The sequence below is a fragment of the Miniopterus natalensis genome, chromosome 2, assembly GCF_054644295.1.
Source record: "Miniopterus natalensis isolate mMinNat1 chromosome 2, mMinNat1.hap1, whole genome shotgun sequence".
Taxonomy (NCBI): Eukaryota; Metazoa; Chordata; class Mammalia; order Chiroptera; family Miniopteridae; genus Miniopterus; species Miniopterus natalensis.
Window position 1 is genome coordinate 164047769 of NC_142082.1, and position 15762 is coordinate 164063530.

At 42.8% G+C, this 15762-nt stretch overlaps 1 protein-coding gene across 1 annotated transcript in view; it reads right to left on the bottom strand.

Moving 5' to 3' along the window:
- Window positions 1–15762, bottom strand: part of EMP1 (epithelial membrane protein 1) — an 85144-nt gene that overhangs the window by 38360 nt on the left and 31022 nt on the right. The window lies entirely within an intron of this gene.

The window sequence follows — 15762 nt, forward strand, 5'->3', positions numbered from 1 at the left end:
TATTAATTGTATTGTTAGTATATTAGCCAGAGATTATGCCGTGTATGTGTGTGTGATCGGTATGTCAGCATTGTTACATGTGCTCCTGTTTGAATAACATAAATAATTAGTACCTTAAATTTACTGATTTTGTTGGTATATGTTCTTTAAATTCTGAGAACCCTTAAAAGGGAGATAAGAATGTGGACCACTACCAGTGGGACCAGCGCAGAGTGAGTTATTTGTGTTGCTGAAAAATATAGAAGAGGGAATAAAAATCACATGTCCAGAATGACATGGAAATTGGGCGTCAGGACAGCCTTCACTTGGAAGAAGAGGAAGGTGTGGGAAAGTGGGGAGGTCAGGAGATGTACACCTGGAGCAGTAATTTGGCCAATCTTTCCAGAGAAGTTGAAGATACTAAGCAGAGGGAAATAAAGGGGTTTCATTCCATGCAGCCAGAAGTTTGACAATGGCTCAGATTCCAGAGATGTGACAAACCACGATCGCTTGGCCGCAAAGCCTGTTTTCTGTGGTTTCAGATTTACTCATGTGTGAAACATGGGACTTCCTCGCCATTATAAAGGAACAAGGCAGGTGATCCCCGAGAGAATGAGTTGCTGATTCAGAAGCTGAAGAAAGAAAGGACTGTGCAGTTGCTGGCTCCTTCTGCTTCCGCATTTCTGGCCTCAGTTCTCTTCTCCTGCAAGTAAGACTCAGAGCCTGTCCTGCCTGCTCTGCAGCTTTGACAGTTCTTCACGGGGAAATTCCTCCAAGGGGCCGAATCAGATCCGCTTAGAGGAGCATGAGTTCCTACAGGCACAGTACCTTCCGAGTGTTCTCGCTGGCAGCATGGCTTGAGGCGTGGCCTCTATGTTGACCACATATTTAGAATGTCAGCCCACGTGGGAATGATTCTGTCCAGTTAGCATGATCCCACATTGAAGAGTTTAACTTGGATTCCGTTTCTCTCATTTCAGTTCTCTTCCCCTTGTCCTACTTTCCCCCATGGCTGAGAGCTGTTTTTCCATTTCATTTTGCAGACATGTGAGGCATCTCACTCCCCCATCTCCCCCACCCCATGCCTCCACACATCTGGAAGCTCAATGTTCACATCTGGAGACCATTCTCATCTGGAAGATTTCTTTCAACATTCTTTTCTTTGAAACTCAATCCATGTAACCTCCTGTTCAAAAGGGCCTCTGAACTACTGGAATCATTTGCAGAGGCTCAGGAAAAAGTCCTTAGTTTTATCCCTACGTGGTGGAATTTATGACTCAACTCAAACCCAGCATTTTGTTTCTGATTGCTTTTTCTGCTCGTAGTAATTATTTTTCTGAGCTTCATATGGAAAAGGACTGGAAGTCTTAACCTAGGTCACATGCAAAAAGAATGGCGGAAAGTGAGATATTCAGCGATCACAATGGTAAGTCCAGCTCCCAGCTCTGTGAACTAGATAGTCATTTCCTCATCAATAAAATTGGGGTTCATTGTTCAAAATTTAATTAATAACTCTGCTTTGTTATCCCATACAACTGTGCCAGGATAAGGTGAGATAACACATCTGCACTTGCCTGGTCTCACACCTGGGTAAGATAAGGATTGAAGGAGAAAGGGGCTTCTGTCAGGCTGAGGCCATCTCTGCATTTGCACACACCCCCTCTCCATATTTCCACAGAAGACCCCGAGGCCATGGCTCTATGATGCACCACTGGGCACAGGAAAGGCAGAAATCTCTGGAACATGAAAGTCCTGCAGTCAGCAGCCTGCTCTCATTCTTATCAAGTTGACAGTGGAGTATTAATCAGTGATTCTCAAGTTTAATGTGCATAAAAATCCCCTGGCCATTCTGACAAAATGCAGATTCTGGTTCAGCAGGTCTGGGGTGGGACTGAGGTTTGTAATTCTAACAAACTCCCAGGTTACATTTACACCATTAGGGATCAGACCATATTTTGAGTAACGTGATACAAGGAAGTCAATCTCCAACCCAAAAATTCAACCTCCACTAGCAAGTGAATTTCATGTTTGCAGTGTCAAATCTAAATCTCAAGCAGTCAGTGGAAGGAGAGGCTAGAGGGAAATGAAATTCACATTCCTGAAATGCACAAAGACATTCAGCTCAACTTTGACCCTCTCCTGCCAGAAGGCAGGAGCCACGTGGCCTCCTGGGTGTGAAGGGAAAACTAACTGCCCTACTTCGACCCATTCCTTGCCTTCAAGTATTTCCTCTCAGAGTCAGGTTCGCGCCTATTGGAGAGAATGCCACAGCTGTGGATGGCTGCCTTTGACCTTCAGCAAGTTGCCCACTCCCGGCCAGGAGGCTGCTACAAGAGGGAGAAACACCAGTGCTTTTTCAGCTGGGCACCGCCAGCCAGCCTCTCTTGCCCCTGAGCTATGTTGCCTGGCAACCAGAGGGCAGGAGAAAGGCAGGGATGGAAGTAGGTAAGGAGGCAGGAAGGAAATAATGGTAACAGGAGAGGCCAGGCTAAGAGCCATCTGAGGGCTCCTGGTCGCACAGACACACACACCCAGCAGGATGGAATGTTAATAAGCCTCAGAGGGAGGACACCAGTGGGTGTGAACCTAGAAAGCAGGAGCCAGAAGTTTACGTTCATTTTTCCATTTTATTATTTTAGAAATACTAATAATAAAAGTGGGAGGAAAGAAATCCTACTTCTTCGATGAGCTGGCAAGGCAGGAGGAAAAAGCTGAAAGACTCCTCATAAAAAGCAAGGGAATCATTAAAGGGTATGGAGGGGGGTGGGGAGAAGTTGGTCAAAATCCTGTACTAAAAGCTCAAACATGTCTTGAAAAGTGGCCAAAAATAGTTTATAGTAAGGTCTAAAAAGTTGAAATGAGACACCGCCCAGGCGTGGGCTCCTAGTGGCTCACGAATGAGGCAGGGAGGGGTGATGCCACGTGGCCCACTTGCTGCCACTCCATCAGTGTGTCACTGGGCAGAGGCCACCCCAGCCAACAGGAGGGTGCTGGACAACAGACAGCAGTCCAGGGAGGCAGCTAAAGTGGCAGGAAGAGTCTTGATTCCTGCCACAGTTCTGGAACTTCCGTTCCCTCGCAGGTTGAAAGGCTTAATTCAGGCCTGTAAGAGTCTCTTAAATTGTTGTAACTGACTCTGCTCTGGCCCCCCTGCCTCCTGTCACACTTCAAAACCTACTCCCAACTGCCATAAGGATGGGCCTTCTAAAACACAGATGGAATCACGCTGTGCAATCTTTCATTTCCCCACTGCCAACAAAAGAAATTCCAAACTTCTTAGTATGGCATTCAATGCTTTCCAGAGTCATCTCCAGCGACTCCAACCAACCCTCAACCAACTTAATGTTAAGCCATCTAAACCATACTGTTCTCCACCAAGACATGAACTTTTCCTCTTCCGTGCCTTTGCACATTGTTACAATTCTTCATTTGGTTTCTTTTCCAAACAAGCCCTATTGACTATTTTAAAAGTACATGGAAATTGTCTTGGCCAGTTTTAGCTCAGTGGTTAGAGCATCAGCCCTCACACTAAAGGGTCCTGGGTTTGATTCCCAGTCAAGTTCATATTTCTAGGAACTATTTCTTGATTTCTCTAAAGTTATTTCTTCATTTATCAATTTTACATAGCCATTTTTTTGCATTCTGACTCTGATAAATGAGTGTTTTGCACACATGGAACGTACCGCTATTTTCATGCTCCCAGTGGAAGCCTTTCATCACTTTAAGATAAGTTACAAGAAAAACAACATATGATAAAGAATAAGAGTTCAGGCTGGGAAGTCAGTATGGCTGGATCCCAATCGCTTACTCCCTACTTACCAGTCATGTGATCTCAGTCAATTGAACTGAACTTTCTGTGCTTATGATGTCTTCATAAATGGTGGGGGATACAATCGAGCTGTAAAATCTGTGCTGATCTCTCAACAGACCTGCAGAAAAACTGTCATCTGTGTCTCTCTTCAGTACTGTCTGAGGTTGGAGATACTGCTTCCAGAATCCTACGTCTCCTCTCCCTCTAGCTCGCTTTACTCCCTCATCTTGCTGGAGAGCATTCTCAAATGACCTTCTTTAAAAGCTGTGTAGGCCTGAATCTAATATAATATTGAATGTCGTGTAATTGAAAAAATTTTTTAATTTTTTTTTAAACATATAGAAGTAAGTACCTCACCTATCTGAAAATGTCTTTTCTTCTGACTTCAAAATTCACAATTATTTTTGCCGGATGTAGAATCCTAGTGGAAAGTCATTTTTCTTTGTAATTTGAAGCATTTCTTTATTGTCTTTCCATCTCTAGTGTTGTTCTGACAAGTCTTTAATGCCCATTTATGTGTGGGTTATCATTTTTTCTTTATTTCTCTCTCTCTCTGGAAACATTTAGGATCCACTGATTATTAGTGTTTTGAATTTTTAAATGTTGCATTTGCTGTCTTTTATTTATTATGGTGACTACTAGGTAAATACTTCTTTCTTACCTTTTGTATCCTTCAACTCTGGGGAATTCACTTGTAATTTTTTTTGTTATTCCTTCCCATATATTTTTCTTTTTAGCTTTCCTGTCGGTTGGATGTTGAGCTCTTGGATAATTCTAAGTAGAATTTTTTTAAATTTTTTTTTTTTTTTGAGAGAGAGAGAAATGTTGGCTTGTTGTTCCACCTATGTTAGTCATCCATTGGTTGCTTCTTGCATGTGCTCTGACTGAGAATCGAAACTGCAACCTTGCCATATAGGGACAATGCTATAACCAACTGAGCTAGCAGGCCATCCTGGGTTATTCTAAATGTTATTTTTTTGTTGATCATTTCATATGTGTCTTTTTCTTTTATTTTTCCTCTATTTTCTCTTCCAACTTTTAAATTAGCTTTTTCTTCTTGTTTAATTGATGTAAAGTCTTTATAAATGTCTCTGAGGATACAAATTCATTTCATTCAAGCTCCTTATTTACCCTGAATTATCTCTTGTTTTCCTACTTGGTCATTTCTCTATTTCACAGTGCTTCTTTTTCATGTATCACAAAGGCGTGGTTGACTATTGGGCTCCATTTCAGGGTGAGTAGAAGGAAGCACAGATGTGGCATTAGCTTCCACACTAAGAACAGCTTGTTTAATTTCTTTAGAGAGAAACAATCCTTCCACCCATGACCTCTGGGTGAAGTAAGGGGCTTCTCTGAGCCTTATCTCCCCATCGTCCACCATCAGATCTGCTGTTCTAATCAGCACTGAGCACTTCAAGGATTCTGCAGGAAAAATTACCCCTTGACAGCCACCTGCAGTGTGTCTGTTCTTCGCAGCACCTTCCTCTGTCTACTTCACTTCACCAGCCTCGGTCCTCCTCCTGCTTCCTGTGACCCACGTGCCACACCTTCGCTTGCCCTCTGAAGGCCCTCTCACATTCTCTTCCTTGCTAAAGCTTGTACCAGTTTTAATTCCTTTGCTATCATGTCATGAGGGCTTAAAAGGTAAAGAACATAAATGTGTGTTCCGAGAAGCCAAAAACAAAAATGACAATTCTAAAAGTTTTCCAGAGAGAAGGTGTAGATGCCCTGGAAAAAGAACAGGAGTTCCTAAGAGCAACAATGGATGCTGGCCAAAAGAATAGTTGCTTCATTGTTGAAAGACAAGAACCTTCAACCTAGAACTTTAATACTGATTAAACTATCTTTAAAATCTGGGGCAAATCAATGATATCTCAGGCATATGTAAGCCTCTTTTAATAGTCTCTTGGAAGAAGTACTCTTGTAAGAAGAGAAATAAATACAAGAAAACACTATGAGACTTACGTTCATTAGGAATAAATTAAAACTATATGTTTTAATTTTTTTCTAAAAAAGAAACAAAAAATGAAGGTTAAGATATAGAATAGAGAAGTAGAATTAAAAAGACTTCTGGAGCATTATACAACAAGGATAAGTGAGAGGATCCATACCTAGAACATTGTAGTGAATTTCTGAAGTGCCAAAATTGGCATAGAACAAATTTAAAACTTGCATAGATAAATAACCATTATCAAAATTAAAATGTCAATCACTTCATGAGATTAATAACTATGACCTGGATTCCAAAACTGGATAAAAATAATACACACATGAAATTATAGTATCTACATACATAGATAATTATTATGTCTCACATATACAAGAAACTCTTGCAAATCAACACAAAAAAAAGATTGGAAACCCAAAAGAAAAGTGAACAAAACATGAACTACACAATTTAAAGAATGGATACCAAGTAGGAGATGAGAGATGCATTTCTAGGAAGACCTGGAAATCAGAGAAATACAAATTTTAAAACAGCGACTTACTACTTTATATACATCTAATATACAATGATTAGAAAGCTGAGTAATACCAAGTGACTGAGAAGATTCAGGGAAATAGACTTATTCCTGTGTTTCTGGGGCAGCCTTAAACTGGCACAGCCTCTCTAGAAAGCAACCAGGGAGTATTGAATAAAAATTAAATATCCATAGACTTTATGCCAGCAATCCCCCATGCTAGGTCTGTGCCCAGAGAGGCTCTTACAGAGGTCCATAGGAGCATAAGTACAAGAGTGCTTGTCCTATCATTAGAGACTGTCCCATGTGAGTCAGTGACTGGCAGCTGAGGAAGTGATTGGAGGGTGGGGAAGTGAGGGAGGGGGTAGAAGCAAAACGGGAGTGAAGATCAGGGATGAAAGGGGAAAACAAATAACCAAAATAAAACCAGAATGCAATCTTGCACAGCCGGCTAATGAATTGAGGAATGTGTTTAACTCAGTTCTCTGCATCTGCCATTCCACAAACCAAAAATCCCTGCCCACAAGTAGCTATTTACCACCTGGTATCCTATTGTGGGTCAAGCACTCGGGGTAGAAAAATAAATGAGCAGCTGCTGCCAGACTGCTTCACTTGCTTTGATCAAAGAGGTGAGCTGTGGAGCAGACGTGACCTTCCAACAGTCTCCTGCCCCTCATCCCTTTGTTCATCTGGTCTAGTGGAAAAAAAGAGGGAAGACCTCACCCTCTGTAAACAAACCTCCCTGACTCTCAGTAATTTCCATGCTTAGTGTTTCCCCCCCAAATCTCATTTCCTTCCACTGAACCCTTGTGGAGCAGGCTGCTCAGCCCCTAAGTAATCCTGCCCACTTCACCTGGAGTCACATTAAAGTAGTGTTGACATTTGTCCCTTGTACTAACCGAAACGTCAGTGTGGCCATCTCATGGGTCTTGGACTCTTGTGGAGAAGGGCTACGGCACCAGATGCAGGCAAGATCCTGTTTTCTGCGGAAAAATTAATTATTTTTGCAGCAATTACTTTTTTTTTTCTTTTTTTTAATCCTCACCAAAGGATATTTTTTCCATTGCTTTTCAGAGAGAGTAGAAAGGAGAGAGAGAGTAAAACATCAACTGGTTGCCTCCCACGTGCTCCCCTGACCCCCCAGGGCAGGGGATCAATGAGCCCTTGACCAGAACCGAACCCCTGGACCCTTCAATCAGTAGGTCAACACTCTAAGCACTGAGCCAAAGGGGCTAGGGCACAATTACTTCTGCACCCTTCTAGATAACCTGAACACCTGGAAAAAGAAACTCCCATTTTTCACAGATAACGGTCAGAGTGCGCTTGTTGAAGTGACACAGAAATAGAGAGAAGGCAGCACCAAGATGAAGTCTAAGAGCTGCTGAAGTTGCTAGCCATAGATTTCTTTTCCGTGGGGGCATTGCTGGCCCCTCTTTTCTTCCATGTATGCCTGCAGCAGCCTTCTCTTCAGAACCAAATCTTGAGTTTCTCTGCTTCCCCTAGATTCATCCTGTTCTGTGGATCCTGCCTCACCTGGTTCCCTGGCTCAGACACACTGCACTCTCCTCCCCACCTCCTTCAGTCCACCTGGCAGAGGGGCCCTCAGTTTTGACTTCTCCAGGCCTCACCAGACACAAAATGACCTCAAGTGCTGTTCAGCTTGCTTGCTCTCAGATGGACAGTCGGCGACACTCGTTATTAAGCTTACTCTGTGGACAAGCAGCATCTGAGACCCTATCAAGAAAAACTACAGAAACAGAAGTTACAGGCCCTGCCCGTAAGGAATGTGACTTCGTGTCTGTGGGTCACCTGTTCAGCATAAGCCATTATTATCGGCATTTTACACAGTACATTTCTTTTTTTATCTTCACGGTGACCTCAGAGGTTAAAGCCCCATTTTCCCTGTTTTCCAAATGAGTAAACGGAACCTCTCAGAGGTGGAGGAATGTGCCTCAAGTAACAGCTGGTAAGTGACAAGCCCAGGACTTCTGATCCCAAGCAGGGGCATTTGTCACAATATCATTGTCGCATTAAAAAGAATCAGTCCTGCTTGGAAATACAGAGCAGTTCGCCTTGAAACAGACTCAAAGTAGTTCCAAAAGAGCGTGTTAGCAAGAACAAATGCACGATAAAATAAACCCTGAGCTTGTGTGTTCTGGTCTCTTTGTGGAAAGGGAGGGTTCAACAGCGAAAGATTTCTAAAGGGAGAAGCTTTTGAAATCTAGTTGAAAGAAAGGAGGGCGGTTGATGTCAGGGAAGAGAAAATAAAGTTGGAAAAAGCATCTTCTCTAAGGCTACTCAGACATTCCTACTGTCGTGGAATGAATTTTCCACTGACTCCCAGAGGACGAGGAGTGGTGATGAAACGTGGCAGGGCGGATTCAGGTTAGGCTGCACGAAAAATGTTTCTGGTGATGAGGCAGTTAAATTCCAAACTATTTCATTAAAGAAAGTGGTGAAATGTGAATTTTCCCCCCTCAGATGGTTTTGGCTTACTCCTGTGGGAGAGGGGAGGTGGAATACATGCGCACTGGAAATCTCGTCTGAAAACAGCAGTTCTGCCTTCAGGACAACCCACATGACAAACTATTACTCAACCCCAGACCCTCCCAGACAGCTACTCCAAAAGCTCTTCTCACCTTTCCTCCCCGGTTCCCATACTCCAACAAGCATGAACCAGAAAGGGCCTGAGTCACCAGGTCATGTGACTGAAAGTGCACACGGGGCCCCTCCACACTTGGCACGGCCACATGAAACCCAAGTCACCAGTGCCCTGCGAGCCGAGGAGCAGTAGGCACTTACAAGTTTGGGTCAGGAAACATCCCAGGGCTTCCTTCCCGCCACTCGAGCTTTAGAGAAAACTCATACTTGGAAATGATTCACATTTGGAGGCTGCAGACCCAGCGTCCCTGAGGGAAATCCCAGTGCCACTCCCTGTGTGAGCCCCCTTCACTGATTTGCACAGAGGAGGATGCGTGCAGTGGCTCCTTGCCAGCTCTCTGGCTGCTGCTCAGGTATGTGTCAGTCAGTCAGTCTGTCTGTCAGTCAGTTGATTAGTTGGACAGGTAGTTGGTTAATTGGTTAGTCAATCAGTTAGTCAGTTTCTTTTGCAAATAGCACAAGGGCAAAACACACCTCCGAGAAAATGATGTTGTTTCACTGATCCACTAATGATTTCACTGCCCCTGCGGGAAATCAGAAAAGGCCTTGAACGGGAAGTTCACATGGAGAAAGGTCTGTCTTCCTGCTCTAATGATTTCCAGTCTCCTAAGAATCATGGACTCAGACACTGTTTCGTCAGACCTTAGGAATCACCTAGAGCAACCTCATCACCTTCCAGGAAAGGAAGCCCAAGCCCAGAGAGATGAAGCCACTCACCCAGGGTCACACAGCTGCTCAGTGCCCTTCACCTGGGAGGGGACCCGCACACATCCACAGCAAAGGAGAAGGAAACAGGCCATTTCCCTCCTGTCTTTCAAGTAATGGGGTTTGGCTAAGATTGACAAGTATGGTTTTAGACATTTCTCCCTCAGGTCCTTGTCCCAACCACCAGCATCATCACCACACACGCAAATGAAGTGCCTACTCTACTGCTTTGAAGAACTCACTCAGACTTTGATTTTCCATGAAAAGATTTTAAATTTATAGGGACCATCAATTCCTTCAGCAGGACTGGGCATGGCTTCCTGACCCACAGGAGGTGACTGTCCTCCGCAAGCTCAGGCCAGGCGGCAAATACAGGTATTTTGCCATCCAGGTTTATCATCTAGCTTTAAAATGTATATATATATATGTGTGTGTGTGTGTATATATATATACACACACACACGCATATATATATAATGTTTTTATTGATTTTAGAAAGAGAGGAAAGGAGAGGGAGAGAGAGAGAAACATGGATGAGAGAGAAACATCGATCTGCTGCCCCCCAACGCTCCCTACAGTGGATGGAGCTGGCAACCTGGGCATGCGCCCTGACCTGGAATCGAACAGGCAGTCTCCCAGTGCGAGGGAAGATGCTCAACCAATTGAACCACACTGGCCAGAGCTGTCATCCGCCTTTTTTTCCCCATTCTTCCTCCCAATTCCTACAACCCACCTCTTTACCACCAAAATGGATCAGTCAATTGTAAACAATGTGGATGGATGGATGAAAGAGATGGGTTTTCAAATCAAAAGGCCTAGATATGCATTAGTGTCATGTCCTCACTGGATATTTAATGATTGGCATCTTTAAATTGGGAACAGTAATACCATGGTGCCAGGAGAACGAGTGAGATCATACTTTGGGAAAGCCCTTTTGAAACTGTTGAGAGGAAACGTAAGGGATTTTCACGACTGCCTCCAAGCTGCCCTATGCCTGACCACACGGTAGAGTTCACAGCCCAAAGGAAGGGTGTCGGCAGCTGGGCTGGGCCAGAGGCAGGGCTAGAGATTAGAAATGTGGTGTTCTCCACCTGTGTACACAGGAAAGAGCCTCTTTCCACAGTCCCTGGAGGGGCCACGGCTGGGGCACACTGTGGCTAGGGCCAGCTGTGAGTACCATCCCAGGATGTATTGTGGCTGCTGGTCTGGGTCAGCCCCTGAAGCTGCCCTTTTTTTTTCTCTCTCTCTGTTTTTGTTTCTCGTGGCTTCTGAAGCATTATAAAGAGTCTGTGTCACTACTGGCCTGGCAGACAAGTTGCTTTAGGGCAACAACTCACTTTTTCCCCCCAGTCTGAGCTTGTGCAAGTGTAAAATATTGGGGACGTGGACTCCTAGAGTAATTCGCTATTACTCCACATCCTTCAAGCACTCAGTTTTCCCTTCCCACTCCAGTATCTTCATCAGCCTTGACACGAAATGATCATCTCCTATCTGACTAAGATTGATGTCTGGCCTTCCTTCTCCATCTCAAAGGACTTTGTTTCTTCTAGGAAGAGCACCCTCTTTTGCTCAGGTAACCACACCAACTATTTCATCACCCCTTCCTGAGCTCTTCTCTTTGGGTAAGCCTGGCTGCCTCCATCCAGCGGCACCTTCCATTTCTCTCCATGGGCTTTTTCTCCTCTGTCTATGAGCACATTCAGACTTCTAACCATTTGAAAAATGTTGCTCGACATTTCTTCCACAGTTTATGATCCTATTTTTATGTTCTTTCCATCGCCACACTTCTTAAATCAGTGGTCTATACAAGCAGTCTCTTTCCTGAAAACAGTATTTTTCCCTACCTCGTGCTCTATAGAAACTTTACTTCCCAAGGTCACAAAGGAATTGTCAAAAAGGTCAATGACTAGCTTCCGGTCCTCACTCTTCCTCTGCATTATTGGTGTTTCACTCGCTCCTCCACGGCATCTGTGGCAGTGCACAACCCCCGTGTCTCTGTTTCTCTGCCTGCTCCCATGTCCCCTTGGTCAACTCTCTTCCTTCTACTATTTCCTCAATACAGACATTTATCAAGATTCAGTTCCCAGGGCTTCTGCATTTCGATTTATTTTCTTGCCCTTGTTAATTTCTCTTCGTTTCATTCTTAAAATGTATCCAAAATATATATCTCTATATACAACTACTCTTACCCCAAAATGCCTATTAGATGTTTCCTTCCTCAGGGTCTTTATCGTGAGTTGATATCACTAAAATTAAATTCATTGTCTCTCTGGCTTCTGCATTTCTGTTAGAGATACAACTTCTCTCTTCACCAGTCACTTAGGCGCTAAACTTAAAAACCATTCCTAATCCCTCTCCTTCTCTCATCCCCATATTTAGTCAATCACCAAGTTAGTTCTTTCGAAAACCTTTTGCCATCTCCTTTCCTTCTTACTCATTTTATCCCTACTGATTAACGCTCCCCAGTTCAGGTAATTCATTCCTTTATTCATTCATTTAACAAGTGTGTATTCAGTGCCTATTCTGCACCAGGCTTTGTGTTAGACCTAGCTAAGCAAGAACAGATACAGACTGCCTCTGCTCCAGCAATGGAATTTATAAAGTGCTACAAGGTGCTCAAGAAAATGCTAATGAATATACCAAAGTCAGAAACAAGACAAGGATGCTTGTAAAAGCAATTCCATTTAGTACTAGAAATCTTAATCAATGAAATAAGACAACAGTTAAAGATAAGAAGTGTAAGAAGTAAAAAGAGATTTGCAAAACTGCCCCTACCTTGCAGAGGATAGGATTATCTATAGAAAATCTACATAGAACATTAACATTAGTAAAATTAATAAAAGTACTCAACAATATCATTAGAAACAAAATCAACATATAAAACTCTATAGAATATATACATGCAGTATTATATAGCTCAGGTATAGAAGAAAATGCAGCAAAATGTTTTTCAAAACACACACAAAATAGTTATGTATAAATAGAGGGATTTGATGTGAGAAATTACTTCCATAATTTAACTCTTTTTAACTTTGACATTGAAGTATCCCATATTTTTAGCTTTCTTTGTTCACTTATTAAGGGTAATATTTTTCTTTATCTCTCACATATTGCTTAAGTATTGAAATAATACTTTTTCCCCTACTTCTCTTTATGTCCTTTGCTAGCTGCATTTCATTTCCTGCTGTCGCTTTTCTGGTTTGCTCAGCAAATTATTTCCATTCTTTTCACAGGTAGCCCGGCGAACTTCCCCTTCTGACATCATCTTAAAGGAACTTGGCCCAGCCAAATTAATTTCTTTCTATCCTTCCCTGTTTTCTCATGGATCAAGATCTCTTTTTCTTAAGTTATTAAAACCATATTGTTTTCTTATGAAACAAGTAGTTTTTTCAGGCTTCTTTGTCTTTAAAAAAGAAAAAAACAACCCTTCCCAGGGGACCCTTGGAGTTATTGGAATTCACTTAGTTGATTTTCACTCTTTTTCTCCTACAAGTTTCCTCCCTTTTGTCTTACATTTAGAATGTATAAATGTATGCCCACTTTCAATCGGGTTGCTAAATCCAAACTCGTAAGTACTCACTGCCTGAACATAGGAATCACATCACAAGTTCTGTTTTCAAACCGGAGATTTGATTTCTCCACCATTTAGCTATAAAGGGCTATTTCTCCTAAATGAGCTGGAGAACTTACTTTGCATCACTTCTGTGCTGTCTCCGTCCAAGAAGATATACACAGAAACTGTTGGGCTGCTGTCTTGTATTCTGTATCGAAAAGCTTTGGGTAAGTGGGTCAAAGAAAACTATGGAGCTTGGTCAAGAGATTGTGTACCATTTTCTTGAAGCTATCTGCTCAATTTCACTTTTCTGATGTCCTTAATCACTGAGAGAAGAACCATCAATATACGTATGAGCTAAATAATTTGGAAATCTTTGCTATCTATTAGACAACTGGAACTCGTTACTGTTAAGACACTATACACTCAGGAAGTAGAAGAATTCTTTTCAGTAATATAGAATTGAACAGAAAGAGAAAAAGGTAATAGAGGTGGTGGTGGGTGGCTACCCAAGTAGCAGCTGACTGAATACTAACAGCTTCCCAGAGAGATCCAGACACTAATGTACAGATGCTGAAATCTAACTCCCTGAACATCTGCTCAGGAACCCTCACAGGCCACCCACAGAAAACAACAGCTTTGTTTTTTCTCTCCCTGGGGATGGGAGTGGAGGACTATGGTAATAGCTTCTTAACGCAGGAAGTGAAAAATAAAATAGAACAACACTTGGATTTGGGGTGGAATGAATTAGCGATAATTTATAGTTGATATGCATTGTGAGTAAAAGTGGTGAAAGATTATTTGGGGGAAGCTCATTGTTTATATTCCGCCCTTCTCTGTGGAGGGCTGCAGAGTCTGGAAGGCACTCTCAAATGGTAACAAACAGTCTACATACACAAGTGTATAGAAGGAAGGAAGAAAGAAAAGAAAAAAAGGGGAGTAAGGAAGGGAGGGTGATAGGAAGGAACTTCAGTGAAGTGTATTTTATTTGTAGAATAGGTTTCCTGGGGGGGGGGGGGGGTGACAAAGTATTGGTTACCATTTGATTAAATTGAAAAAAATGTATTGAGTACTTTCTCTGTGCTAAATTGTGCTAGGTGCTGAGGAACATCACAGCATAACCAGGGAATTAGATCTCTGCATAGTGTATCCATGTGCTCCCTCCCTCTACCACATGCCCACAGAGGATGGTCCAGTCTTTACCCTGTCACAAGGTAGGAATCTAAACTAGGATGGAGCCGACGAAACCAATTCCAGGACCCTTTTGAGCAAGACCAGTTTGGAGGAGCCTCAGAAAGTATGAATGACTCTAGAATTTATCTGGGCAGCTGCCCTTAACCTTGAATTATTGTCAGCTCATCTATAAGTGGTCTCTGGCCATTTCCAGGATTCCCTCTGTCTTCTCATTAACTTCTAAACAGCTATATCGGGGCTCCTAGGAATGACCCAAACCACAGCAGAGTGTTTAAGAAGAATGTATAAAGTGTTATTTATGTCTAGGTGGGTCACTTGTAGCAGGTGACCCAAGAGAGAACAGCCATGCTGTGAATTAAGGGAAACTTTAGTGTCTGGGGCTGAAGATAGGAGGAGGAAGGGGGTCAGGAGAAAGCCTAGAGAATGCAGATTTAGAGCCAGTTACTGGTTGTGTGCTACTGAAGGAATTGTTCAACCTTTCCTGTCTCTTGTTTTCTCAGCCTTCAAATGATGGTAACATTACCTATATCCCAGGGTCACATTGATGACTCAATGAGATAAGATACCTGAACATTCTGGAAACATCTAATGCTGATATTAATTAATTTATAAAATCATAAAAGAGATATCTGCATAGGTGAGAGAATAGATTTCTTGGACAGCTGAGAGTGTAAGAGACTAGCCTTCTCCTAAAAGAGCCTCTGGAGATAGAGAAGAGCTACGCTTGGAAAGTTGGAAGGAAGCACGCAGGTCAATAGCAGAAACTACCCAAATAATCAAATTCTGTTCTTTAGCTTGTGAACCTGGGATTATATTTTTATAATTGTATTGAGCCTAAACTCTACATGCTCCCTGTAATAGAATCAATAACCTAAGAACATCAGAAGGCAGCCTGAAATTTACTGCTGTCAAGGGTTTTAGAGGCTGGGGAGTGTTGTGTTCCAGAAGCCATTTGAACACGGGAGGGAGGAACTGGCCGCTTCCAGCCATCTGGCTGCAGTTCGACCACACCCTCCTCTCCATCCTGTCTGAGACTGCACTCTGGGGCCTGCCCGAAGCTGGACCAGATTCCACATAAGTAGGGGTGCAAAGTGCCTTTCCCTGGACAATCACCCAGGGAGACCCTGTTTCTTCTTGGTCCCAGTCCTGGGTTACTTTTCCTTCATCTTTGTTGATTTTGCAATTTCCCTTGTTGCATCATTTCGGCCCACCTAATAAAGCTGTGAGGAAACAAAGGCCAAATTGAAAAGCAGGGCTACAGAACTGAGCTAAAATTAAAATGGTCCTTTGGTTCTCACTCCCAGTAAATCCTAGAAGTACCAGCTTATTATCCTTTTTATCTGTTTCCTCCTGTCAACTCAATGCCAACAAGGACACAAAGTCTCAAAAACTTACTT